This window comes from Grammomys surdaster, unplaced genomic scaffold (assembly GCF_004785775.1).
Source record: "Grammomys surdaster isolate TR1022 unplaced genomic scaffold, NIH_TR_1.0 277, whole genome shotgun sequence".
In the NCBI taxonomy this organism is placed as follows: Eukaryota; Metazoa; Chordata; class Mammalia; order Rodentia; family Muridae; genus Grammomys; species Grammomys surdaster.
The window spans coordinates 518,457-535,668 of NW_021604718.1; the positions used below are offsets into that span (position 1 = coordinate 518,457).

Here is a 17,212-nt window from a genome sequence, read left to right on the forward strand (position 1 = left end):
CTCACGTGTGTGTATTTTGTTGTTATTGTTATTTGTTTTGAGACAGGGTTTCTTTGCATAGCTCTGGCTGTCCTGGAATCCAATATGTAAGTTCAGGCCGACCTTGAATTTAAGAGATCTGAATGCCTCGGTAACCTAAGCACTAGGATCAAAGGTGTTCGAGCAACACCAGGCCCGGTTCAGTCTTATCTAACCAACTATGAACAAGAATAATGTATATGATTAAAATTTTTGTTTGGTTGGTTGGTTTTTTCAAGACAAGTTTTCTCTGTGTAGCCCTCGCTTTCCTGGAACTCACTCTGTAGACCAGGCTGGCCTGGAACTCAGAAATCCGCCTGCCTCTGCCTCCCAAGTGCTGGGATTAAAGGCGTGCACCACCACTGCCCAGCAAATGTATTTAAAATAACAATTTAAAGACCTACAGAAATGTTTGCCTGCATCTCAGCCTCAAACCCTAAAAAAGACAGTCTCCCAACACCCTACTGAGTGGTACATGACTCCTCTAACGTCTAACCCTCCAAATGCAGTTTTTTGGCCATGTCCTTCCCTGTCACTATCTGAACAGCTTACCTGTGAAAGTCCCTCTTCCATAACCTGGTATGGAAGACACCAGCACCCACAGAGCACCTGCCTGTTTGCTCCAGAGGTCATAACTGGTAGCCAGAGCCTCAGGGAGTTACTAGGGCCAAACCAGAGGTAGAGCCCATTATCCTCAGGCTACAGTATTTCCCTGTAGCAACTCCCCTGCTTCCCTTGGGAAGTGCCCCATGGGGTCCCCAAGCTGTCCCCAGTCTCAGGGTGGTCACACAGGCTGCTGCTCACTACAGAGATGCAGTATTAAAGCTCTGTTCTGCTCACCCAATGTTGCATGTTCACCTGCAGTACAGGGCAATGAGAGGACAGCCAGGGTACAGGATGGACAGGAGGACAGCCAGGGCATAGGACAGACAGCTGCCACCCTACGGAAGGCACTCAGATAGATCTAAGGAGCTTAGCTCCTTCAGTTGCTGCTAACCACCATGTCGTGTTCCCCCCAGGTTCCTAGACAGTGAGCTAGAGTGGTCCGTGCCCGCATGGCTTCCTGCTCAGAGTCCACAGGAACGGGAGGGGCTGCTGAGTGTGCCTGCCCCTCCAGCCTCCGGCCACCCGGGCCTGCGGTCCCTAGGGTCTACAGTTGACAGGCCGGCAAGCACAGTTCCCAGAGATGAGCCAGAGCCCCTGCCATTCCTGAATCCCACTCTAGACCAGAACATGAAAACAGGAACAGAAAAGGGTGTTTAAAATAAGGCAGGTGGACAGGTGAGACGTCTCAGCAGTTAAAGGCCACCACCGAGCCTGACAACCTTAGTATAACCAACCCCAGGACCCACAGAGTGGGAGAGGACCAACTCCTGCAAGCTCTGACAGCAGTGCTGTAAACAAATAAAGAGGGCACAAGGGGGAAAGGGGGAAGGCAGGTGAGAGACGGCTGGTGTGAGGAGTCAGGCCACGCTAGGAAGGGTCACATCTTAGAGCAGGACAGACGACTAGCACACTAGCCACACACCCTCAGGGCCCGGCGGAGGGGACGGAGGGGATGCTGTCAGGACAGGCAGTCACTGAACTAAGAGTAGAGATTCTGAAAGGGTCACCATGATCTCAGACTCTCAATACCCTGCTCTCACAGGCTGGCAAGTGGCAAGGGCTTGTGGGAGGGGGGTTGGGTGCTGCCTGGCTCAATGGAGAATCTGATGAAGGCAATGCCCTCTCTCTCCTCTCCCCAGACGGAGACATCTTAGCCATCTTTGCCTTCCCCCTCCCTTATCACCTAGAGCAGAGCCTGAGCCCTGCCCCCACTCCCCACAAGGCTGGCCCAGTTACTTGTGTTTTTCTGGATGCTGGAGCCAGGCCAGGCAGCCACTGATCACTGGGCCTCCTCTGCCTACTGACTGGAATGAGACCCTGCGGGAGGCCTGCCAAAAGGCTGCTTCTGCTCAGTGACCGACAAGGGACTAACTGTTCTCTGAAACCAATGCCAGGCTAGGGACTCAGACAGGTGATTTCCAACTAGAACAATCAGAATCGGCTGTCCATCCCTCCTAAGAAACGTTCATGGCTTTCAGCAGCTGGGTTCAAATCCCAGCGGTGCCGTATCAGCCTCTCTCTCTCTCTCTCTCTCTCTCTCTCTCTCTCTCTCTCTCTCTCACACACACACACACACACACACACACACAAACACACACACACACACTCACAGGCAGAGTGCACACACACTGAGGTGTGTGGGGGCACTGAGCACCCAGCCCAGCATGGACAGACCCTCTCCACCCGGCTGCTGCAGCCACCAACAGCTCTGGGGACTCAAAACAGGCAGCCAGCACCTGAAGTCTCCATCTGAGAGCCAAGTCCACCGTGAGACACCCTGGCAGGGGTTAGCCAGAGGTGGGAGAAGGGAGCTTAACTCAGTCCCACAGGGAGGATGGCGCCAAGGTCAGAGGCCAAAGCCAATCTGTCATGTCCACTGAGATCAAACAGGGAAAGACACAGTGAACCCTTGGCTTAAATGTCCTCTGTATGAGTGCTCCTCCCAGACAAGGCCACTCTGTGGAAGTGGCCACACCTGGTGATGCTTCACCATCTTCTATCTGACCGGGGGCTTGCAGGACAGCTCTGTGGGGAGGGCTCCCTCAAGGGGCTGCACTCTGGGGAGATGTCCCTGACCGAGACTGGTGAACCCTCTCCAGGGCTAGGAGCTGGCTACACTGCAGATCGACTGACACACCTTGGGTGGACAGACGGATGGTCTCACAATGAGGTGGACGGAGAAGGTAGGAGAGAGGGCAAGTGGAAACCACCATCCCAGGGAAGGCACTTGGGAAGCCACGGCCTGCTCACGCACACTCTGCTCTCAGGGGTGTGAACACTCATAAGAGTGAACAATGCAAAGGGGGCCAGGCTGACACGATGGCTCAGTGGGCAGCACACCTGCCGCCAAGCTGGACAGTCTGAGTCTGAACCCCCAGCCCCATACGGTGGAAGGAAAGAACCAACTCCCACAAGATGTCCTCTGATCGATACGCACATGCTATACCCGTGTGTACTTGTGTATGCTATCAGTCATCCATCAATCAATAACCAAGTTTCTCGACTGAAGAAAATAAAGAAACGGGTGGCCCTCACAGTGGTGGGGTCGGGTGGCAATCCCACTCCATACTTGTAGGGCACAGGCCAGCCCTGCTTGCTCACACAGACGCCAGCAGGGTCAGGCAGTTAAGCAGACAACAGAAGGAAGTGTCTAGAGCTGAGCACAGCACTGGCCTGGCTTTAACTCCGGGCTACGAATACGCTCACATAAATGTCAGCTGCTCCAGTTCACCAACTTCCTCACCTAGCTAAAGATTCTTATTGGTCAATGGATTACCAGTGGTTTCCCTCGCGAACCCTGCCCTGTCCCTCCTCCCCTGTACTCCCTCCCAAGGGAGACCAACCCAGGGCCCTGACACTGGTGAGCTGTGCTACTGACGATTCCTGTCGTCTGATAAGAATCAATCTGAGGTCACTACATGACACTATGAAATCAGGGACTCAGACAGGAGGACTTGATACACAGAGATAGTTTGTACCCTGACCCCCAGGTGACAATGGAGGTTACCAGGGACCAGTGGAACCCTGGCATTTTACAAAGTGACAACGGAAGTAGAGGTGGCAGTGTTCACTATCCGGGGGGAGGGTGACCTGTGGGGTCTGAGTCTAAGATGCCCAAGGACCAGAAGTGGAAAAGGGGTGGGTAGACGGTTACACTGACCCCTGGAACCAGTGAAGGAGGCCAGGCGTGGAGGTGGGGCCACAGCTGAGGGTGAACAGGGTGAGCCCATAGTGGTTCCAGGAGGGCCGGGTGACAGGCACACACACGACTGTGTAAACCCAGTGATGCTCCTGGGTACGAAGCAGCAGATATTTGAGAGAGGAAAGGAGGCAAGCGTGAAGGAGACTGAGCTCTGGCGATCTGGAGGTCAGGAGGCCCAAACTGGTTTCCCTGGACCAAAACCAGCATGCTGGCAGGGCCGACTTCCCCGAAGGCCTTGGAGGGCCCGCTTCTTTGCCTTTTCCAGCCGCAGAGCCACGGTCCTCACATTCTCTGTCTCCAGAGCCACAAGCAGAACATCGTGCACGGAGGTCACACGCCCGTCCTGGGCTGACTCCCTCCGCTGCCCGCTAACAAGGACGCCTCCAATGGCTCGAAGAACCCATCAGGCAATCCGGAATAATTTCCCCAGCTCAAGACGCTAACTCAGTCACATCTGAGAGACCCACCTGGCTGTCAGATGGCAGCTACAGGCCCTGGCATGGAGAAAACCATGAGACTATCTGTGCTGACATCAAGGGGCTCCCCCACTGTCCTCAGGGCTCTTAGTGCACGGTGAGACATGACAGTTCTGGGCCAGGCAAACCCGCTGTGAACAGGGATGACAGGGACACGTTCTCCACGTTCTCCCTGCCGCACATCTGCCTAGGGCAGATGGGGCATAGAAGGGTGAGCAGCTGTGGTCAGAGTGCCCTGATCCTCGCCATGAAAGGGTGGGTTGGTGTGTGACAACGTGCACAGCAAATGTCACCAACTGTCCCGGGAGTGTGGCTTCCACAGACACCAGACTGGATAAGCCACGAGTGCCCTGGGAGATGGCTCTGTGTCATCACCGGGGCACAGTGTTCTTTGTAAACTGTTCTCACCTTCCCAAAGTCCCCAGGACCTGGTGACAGTGAGGGTCAACTTCCAAGGCCTGTTATCCTTACCCAATGTGCCCAGCTGGCCAGGGATACTCAGGGAAATGGCTGAGAGCCAGTTCTCAGATGATTTTGGCCCTAAGGTGATATCTAGACATCTTCTTGGGTGTCCACCGGCCCCTAGTGGACAGAAGCCAGACATTGCTAGCTTTACCCCCACACACACAGGACAGAGGGTCACTGACTCCCCCAACACACCCAGAAGCTGAGGAGCTAGCCTGTACTCAAAAATGTTAAAGCAGAGACAGGGTCAGGGTGGCGGGGGACTACAGTCACAAGCCTAGAAATGCTTTAGGCATCTTGAGAAGCTGAGCAAACCTCGATCACTTGGAGATGGTTATGAGCAGAGCTTTGGGTTCCAGAAACTTCCAGCACAGCGTGCCGTGAGGTGGGAGAGCAGTCTACCGTGCTGCCTGCCAGCTGGGAGGATGAGTTGGCTTGTGAGGCTGTAGAGAGTAGGCCAACTTCTCTGAGCCTCAAAGGTCATGACTCCTAGACTCGGAAGGTGCCAAGGCTGTGCCGTGGATCATACAGGACAGAGGCATGAGCTCGGGGCCAGGCCACTCCCCTGACACCTGTGAGCTTCTCCCTAAGGGGTCCTCCAAGGACAGTAGATTTCAAAGCTGCGCCCAGATGAGCTGTAAAGAACTCAGTGACTCACAGAGAGCCGCTGACAGGATTAGAGGACAGGCCAGTGTAAGATGCAGAAGATGGGTCAGGAGAGAAAACGAAGGGGGCTCTGATGTGTGCTGCCCTGGCCCTGGGGCCAGGTGACAGGAGGTAAAGACACTGTTCAAAAGCTGGCTCCCCAGTGTGGAGAGGTGCCTCTTCAGAAAGAAGTCCTTCCTCAACTCCAGACGCCAGCTCACTGAGGCAGATGCACTAGGGAGGGTGATTCCTTTTAACCCTCTAGGAGACACTGATGTGGGGCTGGAGACACTAAACTGTAAGCCATGGTTAACCCAGCCTGCTTCCTGCCTGTCCCTAGCTGCCACTCTCCGACATGGCCTCACCTGTCTCTTCTCACCCTCTCCTTCCTCCTTTTGTCTGGGATGTTCAGTCCCATGGAGCCCAGGTGAGCCTCAAACTCTGTTAACTCCTGATTCTCCTGCCTCCACCTTCCATGCACCTGGATCGAAGGCCTGCGCCACCATGCCAGGTACCAGAAAGGACTATACCCTCCGGCCATGCTGCCACCATCTTTAGGATGTGCCCGCTCCCTTGAGGCTTGTAGACTGTCACGCTCCCTCTTGGAAGAAGGGAGTGGAGACGGTCGTGTGACTCTCACACGAGGAGTATCCAGACACCCCTCCCAGCCAGATGAAAGCAACTCTGCCCTGGTCTCAAGGCCTCTGGGGACAAACAGAGGACACAGGTGGAGAAGGCTTGAGGAAGGGGACTTCCCCCCACAGCCATGGGGCATCATCGGGGTGTCCTCATCCACACTGGGTACAGACCTATTATGGCTGCTTTGAGATTGCCCATGCTGCTGATAACCCCTAACCCATGTTTAGTAAGCAGGGCCTGATAAATTCTGTCTCCCTAGCGTGTGCCTGGTGAAATCACACCTTGCTTTGTCATTGAGACCATGGGGGGATCGGTCCAGTCTCCCGAGGACATTTAACAACACCCGGCTAGTGTCTGTCCCAGCTTTTTAAAAATATTTTTAAAGACTCATTTTATTTTATGAATATGAATGAGAGGTATTTTGTTTACAATTATGTCTACGTGGCAGACTACGTCCATGCCTTCTGCCCTCAGAGGTCAGAAGAGGACACTGGACTCTCTGGAACTGGGGTTATGGACAGTTACGAACAGTTGTGAGCTACCATGTGTGTGCTGGGACTAGAACCCAGGAAGAACAAGTGTTCTTAACCACTGAGCCACCTTGCCTTGCCTTGACAGGTTTCTCTGTGTACAGCCCTGGTTGTCCTGGAGCAGGCTGGCTTCAAACTCAGAGGTCTCCTCAGTGCTGGGATTAAAGACTCACACTGCCACACCCAGCTCTTCCTTGCCTCTTAATGGTCCTGAAATTTAAGTACACTTGAAACAATTACTGGTGTAAAAAAATTATTTTGTCTCCTGGGCGGTGACACACACCTTTAATCCCAGCACTTGGGAGGCAGAGGCAGGTGGATTTCTGAGTTCGAGGCCAGCCTGGTCTACGGAGTGAATTCCAGGACAGCCAGGGCTACACAGAGAAACCCTGTCTCGAAAAACCTAAATAAATAAATAAATAAATAAATATGCCTAGCTTTTTACGTGCCTTAGCCTTGTCAGTACAGCTGAAACACAGCTGCCTCGCCTCTCCCGTGCATAAGCCCTTTCATTAATCTCTCGCACACATCAACAACCCTGCTGGGGCTGGAGAGCCCTTCTCACTCTCTGGGCACTCATCTGGCTGGTGGATGGATCAGAGCCAGTGCAGGTGACCAGCTGCACCCACAGGGACGACTCTGAGAACAGGGACATCTCCCTCCTCCTCTGAGACCCCTGTATGGTCCTCCCCTTCCCCTGACGCCTCTGTTCTCCCCTTCCTAGCCACCTGCTACAGTATTAAGTGTTCCTTCTCCAAAACTACCAGCAGCCCCCCACTGCCCAAACACCCCGGAAACACCTTCCCTCGGGACATGGTGTCCTCCATAAACTACCGGTGCATTCCAGAATAGAACCAATCTCGGAGTACCTTCCTCTGGCGGTGACTGGAACGCAGGCCACGTGACCTTACCACAGCCTGCTCGAGACACCAGTGCTGAGCTCAAGGAGGCCCCGCCCTCTCCACCTCACACCTGAGTGTCCTCCCATGTGAACTGGTCCTGTGACCGAAAGAATAGAGGAGATGACAGTGACTTCCGAGACCAGGCTATGAGAGAGCCAGGCTTCTCCTCGGTGCACTCATTCTGGGGTGTTTGCGTTCAGAGCCTAACCACTGTGCTGCAAGCTCTCCACGTATACACCAAGGTGCACACATGTGCACATGCACAGACAGACAGACAGACAGACACACGGAAAAGTAAATAAATGTAACTTAAAAGTGAAAAGGGGCTAGATGATGTGGCGCACGCCTTTAATCCCAGCACTCTAGAGGCAGAGGCCGGCAGATCTCTGAACTTGGGGCCATCCTGGTCTACAAGTAAGTTCCAGGACAGCCAGGGCTGCACAGGGTCAAAAGAGAAGGGGTCTGGTGGTGTTGAGGTCACGAGTTTGAAAACTACTATTTGGCATGGTGACTCCAGAGCCCAGCACCCTTGCTGCCTCAGCCCTCGGGATGCCGACTGAAGCTGAACCCGCCAACCATCACACCCTGAGCCCCCGCCGGCTTCCCCATATCGGAAACCGTATCTTATGCCCGTCTTCTCTCCCCAGCCGGGGTCCTCACCCCTGGAAGAGGAATGGCGACCAAGCACTAAGTCAGCTTAAGGCAGCGACAGCCCCGAATTCTTGAGGCTTGCACAGAAGCATGAGATGAAGCCCCTCAAGCCGGCAGCAGTGGGAAGCCTCATGCTGAGCCACTGCCATTGGGGCTGTGCACGTGACCAGTGAGTGTGGCCCTGCAGCTCTCCCGGCCTGGGAGACTTCCTCCTCGTCCTGGTTAGGACCTCCAGAAGCCTCTGCGCACGTCTTCCTCCTTCACACTCCCTTCAGAGGGAAAGGGGTTAGATGTGGGTCTGAGAACTGCAGGGGCTCTTGCCCCAGACCTTCCAGAAGGATCTAAAAACAACCTGATCCTCGTGACAGGCAGCCAGACCCAGGCTGGTCACCCTGTTTGGCAACAGGAAAATCTGCAGGCTGTAAAACTCGGAGAAAGGGAAGTGGATCCCACAAACAGCTCCTGGACCCCTGAACATCAGAGATTAAAACAGGACCAGGTTTCCCCTGCCCCCAGCAGGGACCCACCATAACCCTGCCTGCCAAGCCATCAAGACAATGACCATCAAACTCCCTGGTGTGCCCCTTCTGAGAGTTTCTAGAACCTGCCAGGCATCCTGTGAACAGGGAAACAGTGTGGGAAGCCCAAGGCATTGTTAGATTCTGCTGAGGGCTGGACACCCAGCAGAGAAGGAAGAGCCCTGTTACTGCCCCACAGACCTGGGGGCGAGGATTAAAAGTCTCTATCATGTCCCCAGAGCCTGGCGTATGTTTCCCTAAGCAACTGTGATGGCACACACCTCCAATTCCACCACCTGGGAGACAGAAGGAAGGTGAGTTGGAGTTCTGGAACAGCCTGGTTATGTATCCCACATGAGCATAAAAGGAGTGTTCATTTAGTGACTCAACAAACACTGGCTACCCTCTGTAGCAGGCAGCCCCTCAGACTCAAGAGAAAGTCTGTGTTCTTGTGGGTATAAAGGTGAGAATCTCCACACTCCTAAGCCGGGTACATTTGATGAACAGTCATCTTGGCAAGCGACAGGCGCAGACACGGCACTGGTGATCAGGGACTCAGCCTGGTGACTCCTGCGGAGCCTGTGGCAGTCAGCCGGCCGGACACCCGAGTCAGTGAATCGGGCTTACCTTTACTGTGGGTTTGTCTTCATCTGTCAGTGAGCAGCAGCCGCCGAGTGAGTCCCACACGCATACCCGCACCGCTGCACAGTGCTGCAAAGGTGTGAAGGAACCGATGTCAGTAACTGAGTGGTGCAGGTGTCCGAGAAAAGAGCTTAGCAAGGTCTAACTGAACACCAGGACTCAAGAACCAGTGGTCCCATATGACTTCACACACACACACACACACACACACACACCCTGGGAGGCTGCCGATCTCAGCCTGAGTCAGCAAATATTTCCCAATCCTGGAAGGACTCTCCATTGCCAAGCAAGCAGACACTGGCTCGTCGGATCTTACCTGGGTGGGGCAGAAGGAGCTGGCAAAGTAAAAAAGAGGTGGTGCCTAGCACCCCACTGGCTCATAGAAGGAGAGGCCCCTGAGTCACACCCCAGTCACCAGCCCCAAGTTATGAAGGCCATGGGAGAAGACCTGCATGCCTGAAACCCGATGCTGAAGGCCCGTATGCCTGCCAGGCTCCAGCCAAGTACCCAGCTCTCCTGTGACACCCTGGAATCCAGCTGCTAGGGCAAGCCACTCCTCCACTGGCTCTGATGACACACAAACATGCTCGGAGACATCAAACCATCTCCAAGAAACAGCCACAGGGCAATCTGGGACGACATGGCACAGACAAGGGCACTGGGCACAAGGCTTCGGACATAACACAAGCCAGGGCCTGGCAGTACAAACAAGCTTGTGTGATTGCTGGCAAGGGAGGCATGCTCCCAATGTGGACAGTGCCATGAGGCATCACCAGACCCGCCAGAGCTACTAGAGGGGGTACTGGAGTGCACCGGCTCCACCAACCCCCAACATGCAGAGAGTAGCACTCTGGGTAGGTGAACCTCAGGACAGGACTCAGCCAGGAGTCCAACACATCTCCTGAAGAGACAAGACTCCTTATACCAGGATCTGCCAGGCTCAAACCCTGGGGACAGCTTGCACAATAGCTGGGCAGCTGTGTCCTGTCCAAAATAGAGGCCTCCCCGCTCCCAGGCTAGTCTCCATCCTGACTATCCTACCAGGCCTGCAGGAAAGACAGTAAGGGACCACAAGTGGGGCTAGGAGGACACAGGACAACTGCTTTTCCTGGGTGGCTTGAAGCACACGGCATAGAAAAGTTCCCAAACAGAGCAGTCCAGTGAACTATGGAGATGATAGGAGGTGCCACTGGCAAGGGCCTGTCCGCTCGCACCGTGATTCAAGCCACAATGTGCAAAAAGCACCAAATGGAAAACTATTCCCTAGAAGGCTGCGGAGTGGATAACCTAGGAGGTTATCTAGCCAGCGTTGCTAGGACTTACAAGGTTCTACCAGGACTGGCTCCCCGCCCTGTACTGGAGGCTCCTATGTGCCAACTCAGCAAGGAGCACTGTAATTGGTTAAGCAAAGACAGGAAAATAATGGACTGCTCAAGGGTGGTAGGTAGGGGGCTGAAGAGGTGGCTCAGGTTAGGAGTGCTTGTTATTCTTTCAGAGGATCCAGGTTCGAGTTCCCGCACCCACATGTAGTTCCCAGTTGGAACTGGAGATCCAAAACTGTAAGATCTTTGGACCTCTGGAAGCACTGAGTACACATGGTACACAGGCGGTGCCGCATAGACATAGATGCAAGCGAAACACTCACACGTAAAATAAAATGAATATTAAATAAATCCAATTTAAAGAAAAAACTGTCAGGCAGAGTCTCTGGGGAGTCAGAGACTGGACTAGTCATTACCAAGAACTCGACTGCACACCTCAATAATGCCCCGGGTGGGGTGGTATATCCCAGCAACCCCAGGACTCAGAAGACAGAACAGGAAGACCGCCATCAGTGAGGAGGCTATCGTAGTGCCTTCAAGGCCAGCCTGGGTTACAGAGTCATACTATCTGTCTCAGATTTTAAACGGGAGGGATAAGATGGCTCAGCGGGGAACAGCACTTGCCAACCAGGCTGATGACCTAAGTTCAATCCCGGGGACCCATACACCAGAAGGAGAGAATCCACTCCCAAAACTTGTTCTACACGGTCACACAAATAAATAATAAATGTAAAAGGTATTTCTTTAAAAAAAACTTGAGCCGGGCAGCGGTGGTGCACGCCTTTAATCCCGGCACTTGAGAGGCAGAGGCAGGCGGATTTCTCAATTCGAGGCTAGCCTGGTCTATAGAGTGAGTTCCAGGACAGCCAGGGATATACAGAGAAACCCTGTCTCAAAAAACCAAAACCAAAACGAAAACAAAACAAAAACTTGAGGGATGTTTTCACATAAGAACATTCCTTCTAACCTCCTCCACTCTCCCACACCCCCACACCCGATGCTATATAGAGGGAGGGGCCTTAGGGATGAGAGAAGAGGAGACTAGCTCAACCCCAGGGCAGCCACACTCTTACTGTTTGCATGGAAAAGGGTCAGTGCACATGAAGATTACAAAACTGTAAGGTCTGGTCAAGCTGGTTCAGTTGGCTCCCTGCTATGGCTCCAGAAGGTGGCTTATTCTATGGCCAATTCTGGCTCAAAGACAGAGAGAGTGCACTCTTCAGAAGAGACCTAGAAACTTGGTACCAACAGAACCATGGGCTCCCGCTTCTGAAGTAGAAGAGGGGTCAGACTTCCAGAGTCTTCAAAGATCAGGTGAGCTAAAGACGGGTGTATGTTCTCTCCTGAGGATGCCTCCAGGGGTCCACGGCCAAAGAAAGAGGACCAACCCTGAGCGCAGCTGAGCTGTTGATCCATGTGCCTGGAAGCAGACAGCCCGAGTTCCTTTGCAAAGCCTCCCTGCTGCAATCCCTCAGCCTGCCCAGGCAGATACCAAGCAATACCCCAGACCACACCTGGGCAGAGAGAAAAACATCAGCTGCCTCTCCCAGTCACAGTAAATACAGCTGCCCAGGAAAAGGACAGGAAAAAAGGCACCAAGGACCCACGTCCGGGGACCAACACGAAAGGCACATTCCGTCAGTGAAAGACAGGAGATAAACTCAGTCGCTGGTCCAAGACATCAAGATTAAGGGAACAGAATCCCAACACCCCCAGAGATAGCAGGCCCACAATCCATTTACAAACTCAAACGGGGACATATTCTGGGGCTGGTCAAGTGGCTCAGTGGGCAAAGGTGCCTTCGTCAAGCCTTAATGACCTGAGTCTATTTCCAGGGCCCACAAAAATCAAATGAGAGAGCCAACTCCTAACTCCAGTAAGCTGTCCTCTGACCTACACACACCTGCACCCCACCCCACATCCACGCCTCACAGAAGTAAATAAATGTAACTTTTAAACAAAAAAAGGCATTCTGGAGTCAGTACAGGGAAGGAAAAAACCAAGTTAAAAACCATGGACATCCCTGGGCATAGCTTCTGGAGACTCCTCTTAGCTCTATGGGATAGGGTAGCGTGTGGAAGGGAGGCAATGAAGGCACAGACAGCTTTAAGTATCATGGTTTAAATACATTCCATAATATCCCAAATGAATCCTGTTTCCTGGAAGGGGAAAAGAGTTAGATGAGGCCTCCGGCTACCGCTGGCACACACCCAACTCAGAGCCGTCTCTCCCCAAGGGTTCCTGGAAGTCAACAGACTTATAAAGGGGAAGTATTGTAAAGCTGAGATTACAAGGGCCTACCAACTGGACATCCCTCCCAATAAAACACCCAAGTAAACCCTGTGACCCGAACAAATCTGGTCAAACTGGCGCTCAACACCCCCACCCTACCTACCGCCCTCCCAGCTCGACTGAAGGTGAAACGGAAGCCTATCGTGCACCTCTGGGTTCTTCCCAAACAGCGGCAAAATAACCTAGAAGCGAGGCGGTCGACTGACAAGAGGTGAAAAGGACAGGAGACAAGAGCCGAGCAAAAGCGGGGCCTCTGCGGGTAGCCAGGATTCAAGAGGCTCGGATAAACCGGACTGGCTCAACAACATCCTAGGGAAGATGGGGAGGGATCGGGCAACCGGAGATCAGGGATCGGAGACGAGAAGAGAGCACTGACCGACAGGGCAAGGATGGAAGACTGTCGAGGGAGGCAGGAAGGCTCTCCAAGGAGGGCCTGGGTAGCGGGGCACCAGAGAGGCACTCAGGAAGGGGATCAGAAGGGAGGTGACATGGGGTTCTTGTGGAATTGGGAGGAAATGAAGCCACAGGACTTCAGAGGGGGTCGGAGTGGGTAGGAGGAGGGAGGGAGGCCGGCTCCGAGCAACCACAGAGGTCCCCGCGGTGGAGACCCCGGCGGTGGCGCCTCAGCGCGCAGGCCGAGCCTGGACGAGCCGCAGCCGCGCGGAACGCGGCTCTCAGAGCCCCTGATCCCACCGTCCACCTCGGCCCGGGGCCGCTCTGGCCTCTCCCGACTCGCACGGACCTGTCCCGGTCGCCTCTCGCGCCGCCGCCGCCGCCGTCCCGAAGGCTCCGCAGAATCCTCCAGCTCCTGCCAAAACTTTTCCCATTAATCCCCCAGCTCCGCCGCGGCCTGCGGCGTCACACGCTCCCAGCCCCGGCCACGCCCCCGTCCCGTGACGTCACCGCGCCACCCGCCCCGCCTCCTTCCGCCAGGCCAGCAGCCAATCACAACGCCGTCTAGAGCCACTCCCTTGATTCCCATCGCTCCGCCCACCGCACCGCTGTCCCCCTGGCGCGTCTGCAGCGCCCTCTGCAGTCAGACATGGGAGCAGCAGCTGAAGAAGGCGCTGGGGAACGGGAGTGGGGAGAAGTTAGGGCTGGTCAAACGAGTCCAGCAAACCTCAAGAAAGGATATTGCGTGCAGTGTCTGCAGAAGCTGGAAGAAGGCATTGGATCCCCTGGAAGTGGAGTTACAGACAATGGAGAACTTCGTGTAGAATCTGGGAAGCGGTCCACTGAAAGAGTAGCAAACGCGATCTCCACTCCTGACGCATCTCTCCAGCACACCCCCCCCCCCATTTTCAAATTGGCAGCTAGTTCGATGTCTCAGTGGGTCATCGTTTGCCTCCAAGCCTGATTCCTTGAGTTCCATCCCTGGGAGCCACAGATCTGAAGAACTGCCTCCTACAGGTTATCCTCTAACCTCTACACACTGGGTGTGCACACTCATTCAGAAAAAAAGTAAGATCTGGAAGGCATGGTGGCACTGTAACTCCAGCACTCAGGAGGTAGAGGAAGGTTCAAGGTCATCTTTAGCTATGGAGAAAGTTCTAGGTCAGCCTGTTCTATGTGAGACCCAAACAAAACAAAACAAATTTTAAAGGAACTTTTCTCCTGCTTGAGATCTCCATCACTGGATGTCATGGAGCTACCTATGCCTGGGCTTGTCTAGAAGAGGAACCTGTCACCCGCAATGTGCCTCATCATATACTATAGAGGGTATGTAGCCAGAAGGCAATCTGGCAGGAACTGGTTTCATCATCCTAGAATGAAAACTTGACTGGCAGGAAAGTCAAGGAGGCTCTTCCCTCCTCCACACGACCATTAAAGGTTACCTCTGCCCTGTCTGGCCTCCTTATAGAACATCCTCAGCTGGATTTGAGATCCCCACACCACTTTGTTTTGCTTTGCTTTGTTTCTCTCTGTGTGTGTGTGTGTGTGTGTGTGTGTGTGTGTATCCCCACGTGTGCACATGTGCACTTGGAGAACAGAGAAGGGTATTGTGTGTCCTCCAAGGACATATTTCCATGTTGTTCCCTTGAGGCAGGGTCTGGTTTTGTGGGATAGGTTGTTAGCCATCAAGCCTGGGCTATCCTGGTTCTGCAGTTACAGGAGTGCACAGGACCATGCCCTGCTTTTCCATGTATGCTGGGATCTGAACTCTGGTTGCCCCACTGGTACAGCAGAGGCTTTTAACTCCCTCCCAAGCTGTCTCTCTAGCTCCCTTCTATTTTGAAATGAATTTATATTAACTTTTTAGATATCACCGCCAGGTGGTGGTGGCACACACCTTTAATCCCAGCACTTGGGAGGCAGAGGCAGGCGGATTTCTGAGTTCGAGGCTAGCCTGGTCTACAGAGTGAGTTCCAGGATAGCCAGGAATATACAGAGAAACCTTGTCTCGAAAAACCAAAAAAAAAAAAAAAAAAAAGATATCACCATCTTGTCCTCTGAAACTGCAGTAAAAATGGCCTGGGGATATCAAAGATTTCTACCAATTTTTGTTTGTTTGTTTGTTTGTTTGTTTAAGCTCTGGTGTAAGAAGGATCTCAGGCTGGTCTTGAGCTCCTGACCTTCCTGTCTGTATTTCCCACATTTGGGAATCTTCTATACCCAAGTTTATGTGGTTCCAAGTATGGGACAAGGGCTTCATCCATGCTAAGCAAGCACTCTACCGACTGTGCTACAACCGAGCTTTCTTCTATATTCTTAATGTTAGTTTTGAGAATTTCACACTTGCCTATTATGTGTTTTGAATATCTTCATGCTCACTCCTTCCCCTAGCTCCTTCCCAGGTCCTAACCCACACCCACCACCCCGTCTTCTGGTTCTTGTTGTCCTTATTACACTGTATTTCTTTACTTTATATGCATTGGTGTTTTGCCTGCATGTATGTCTGTGTGGGGGCGCCGGATCCCCTGGAACTGGAGTTAAAGACAGGTGTGAGCCACCATGTGGTTGCTGGGGATTGAAGCTGGGTCCTCTGGAAGAGCAGCTGATGCTCTTAATCAGTATGTCATCTCTCTACGTTGTACTTGTTGTGTGCACATGTGTGCATCTGTGTGTGCGTGAGCGAGCATGTGGCAGTCAGGAGGCACAACTTGTACGAGTCAGTCTTCCTACCATGTGGGTCCTGGGGCTTGAAATCAGATCGCCAGGCTTGGCAGCAAACGTCTTTACACCCTGAGCCATCTCATCTCCCCCCTTTTTTGGTTCTTAACCACTTTACCTGGCCTCTTTTGGGTTCTTGAGAACCCTGTTTATGGGCTGGTAAAGATGGCTTAGTGGGTAAAGGTGCCTGTTGCCACATCCAACGACCTGCTCACTCCTCAGGACCCACATGGTAGAAGTAAAGAAATGATTCCCACAACTTGTCCTCTGACCTCCCCGTGTGTACCATGGTAAACTTGTTCACCGCTGTAAATATTTACATAAGTAATTCCATCAGGCTGTTTCTAATACTTAGATCACAAACCTGACTGAAATAGTATCCCCAAATCTTCCCATTGACTATATTTGCCCTTTGGGACAGTTGAGTGGGGAAAAAAAAGGCAAAACAAAACAAAACAGGATCCTGCCAAGTTTTTATAGTCCTTTGAAGCCAGCCAGGAATCTCAGCTATCCAAACCTACTCACTGCTGTGTCAGCCTCTGGCCTGCAGGGGGCGACAGGTCACTCTCCCAGGTCTCCCTCCCCCTTCTCTGCAAACAGGGTCGAAAGTAACAATCCAAAACAACCACTTTCCAGGTCTGAGTGACCCCTGACAACAGTGTATAACACACCTGTGGCACTGCAGCCCGGTGTTCCCACCCATCCTTATACCTGGGACCACAATGACTGTGACATCTGAAACGGGACACACTCCCTGAAGATGATGGGCAGAATCGAAGTTGTTAAGGATAGACTTTCGAGGCCGGGCAGTGAGTGGTGTCGCACGCCTTTAATCCCAGCACTTGGGAGGCAGAGGCAGGCGGATTTCTGAGTTCGAGGCCAGCCTGGTCTACAGAGTGAGCTCCAGGACAGCCAGGGCTACACAGAGAAACCCTGTCTCAGAAAACTAAAAAAAAAAAATAGACTTTCTCTGCCTTCCAAAACGTCCCTCAAGATGTCACCTTCCCGTGATACTCAAAATTAGATCACGACACAGAACACTGAAGAACTCAGAAGAGACTCCACTTACCACTGAGGAAACAGAGGCACCGGGGATAGATGGTGATCTGGCATCTACATTCTTTGCAGGGCTAGGGAAGGCCCCAGGTTTGATCAAAGAATGACAAGCCACATATAATGTGGGTGTGTATACA

At 53.1% G+C, this 17,212-nt stretch overlaps 1 protein-coding gene across 1 annotated transcript in view; it reads right to left on the minus strand.

Moving 5' to 3' along the window:
- Ppard (peroxisome proliferator activated receptor delta) overlaps positions 1 to 13,760 on the minus strand; it is a 67,973-nt gene extending 54,213 nt beyond the window's left edge. The window contains exons 1-2 of the mRNA XM_028777108.1: positions 13,651 to 13,760; positions 9,280 to 9,363 (exon numbers count right to left, since the gene is read on the minus strand). The gene's annotated coding sequence lies outside the window, so the exon portion shown is untranslated. The remainder of the gene's footprint in view (positions 1 to 9,279; positions 9,364 to 13,650) is intronic.
- Between the last annotated feature and the right edge of the window lie 3,452 nt (positions 13,761 to 17,212).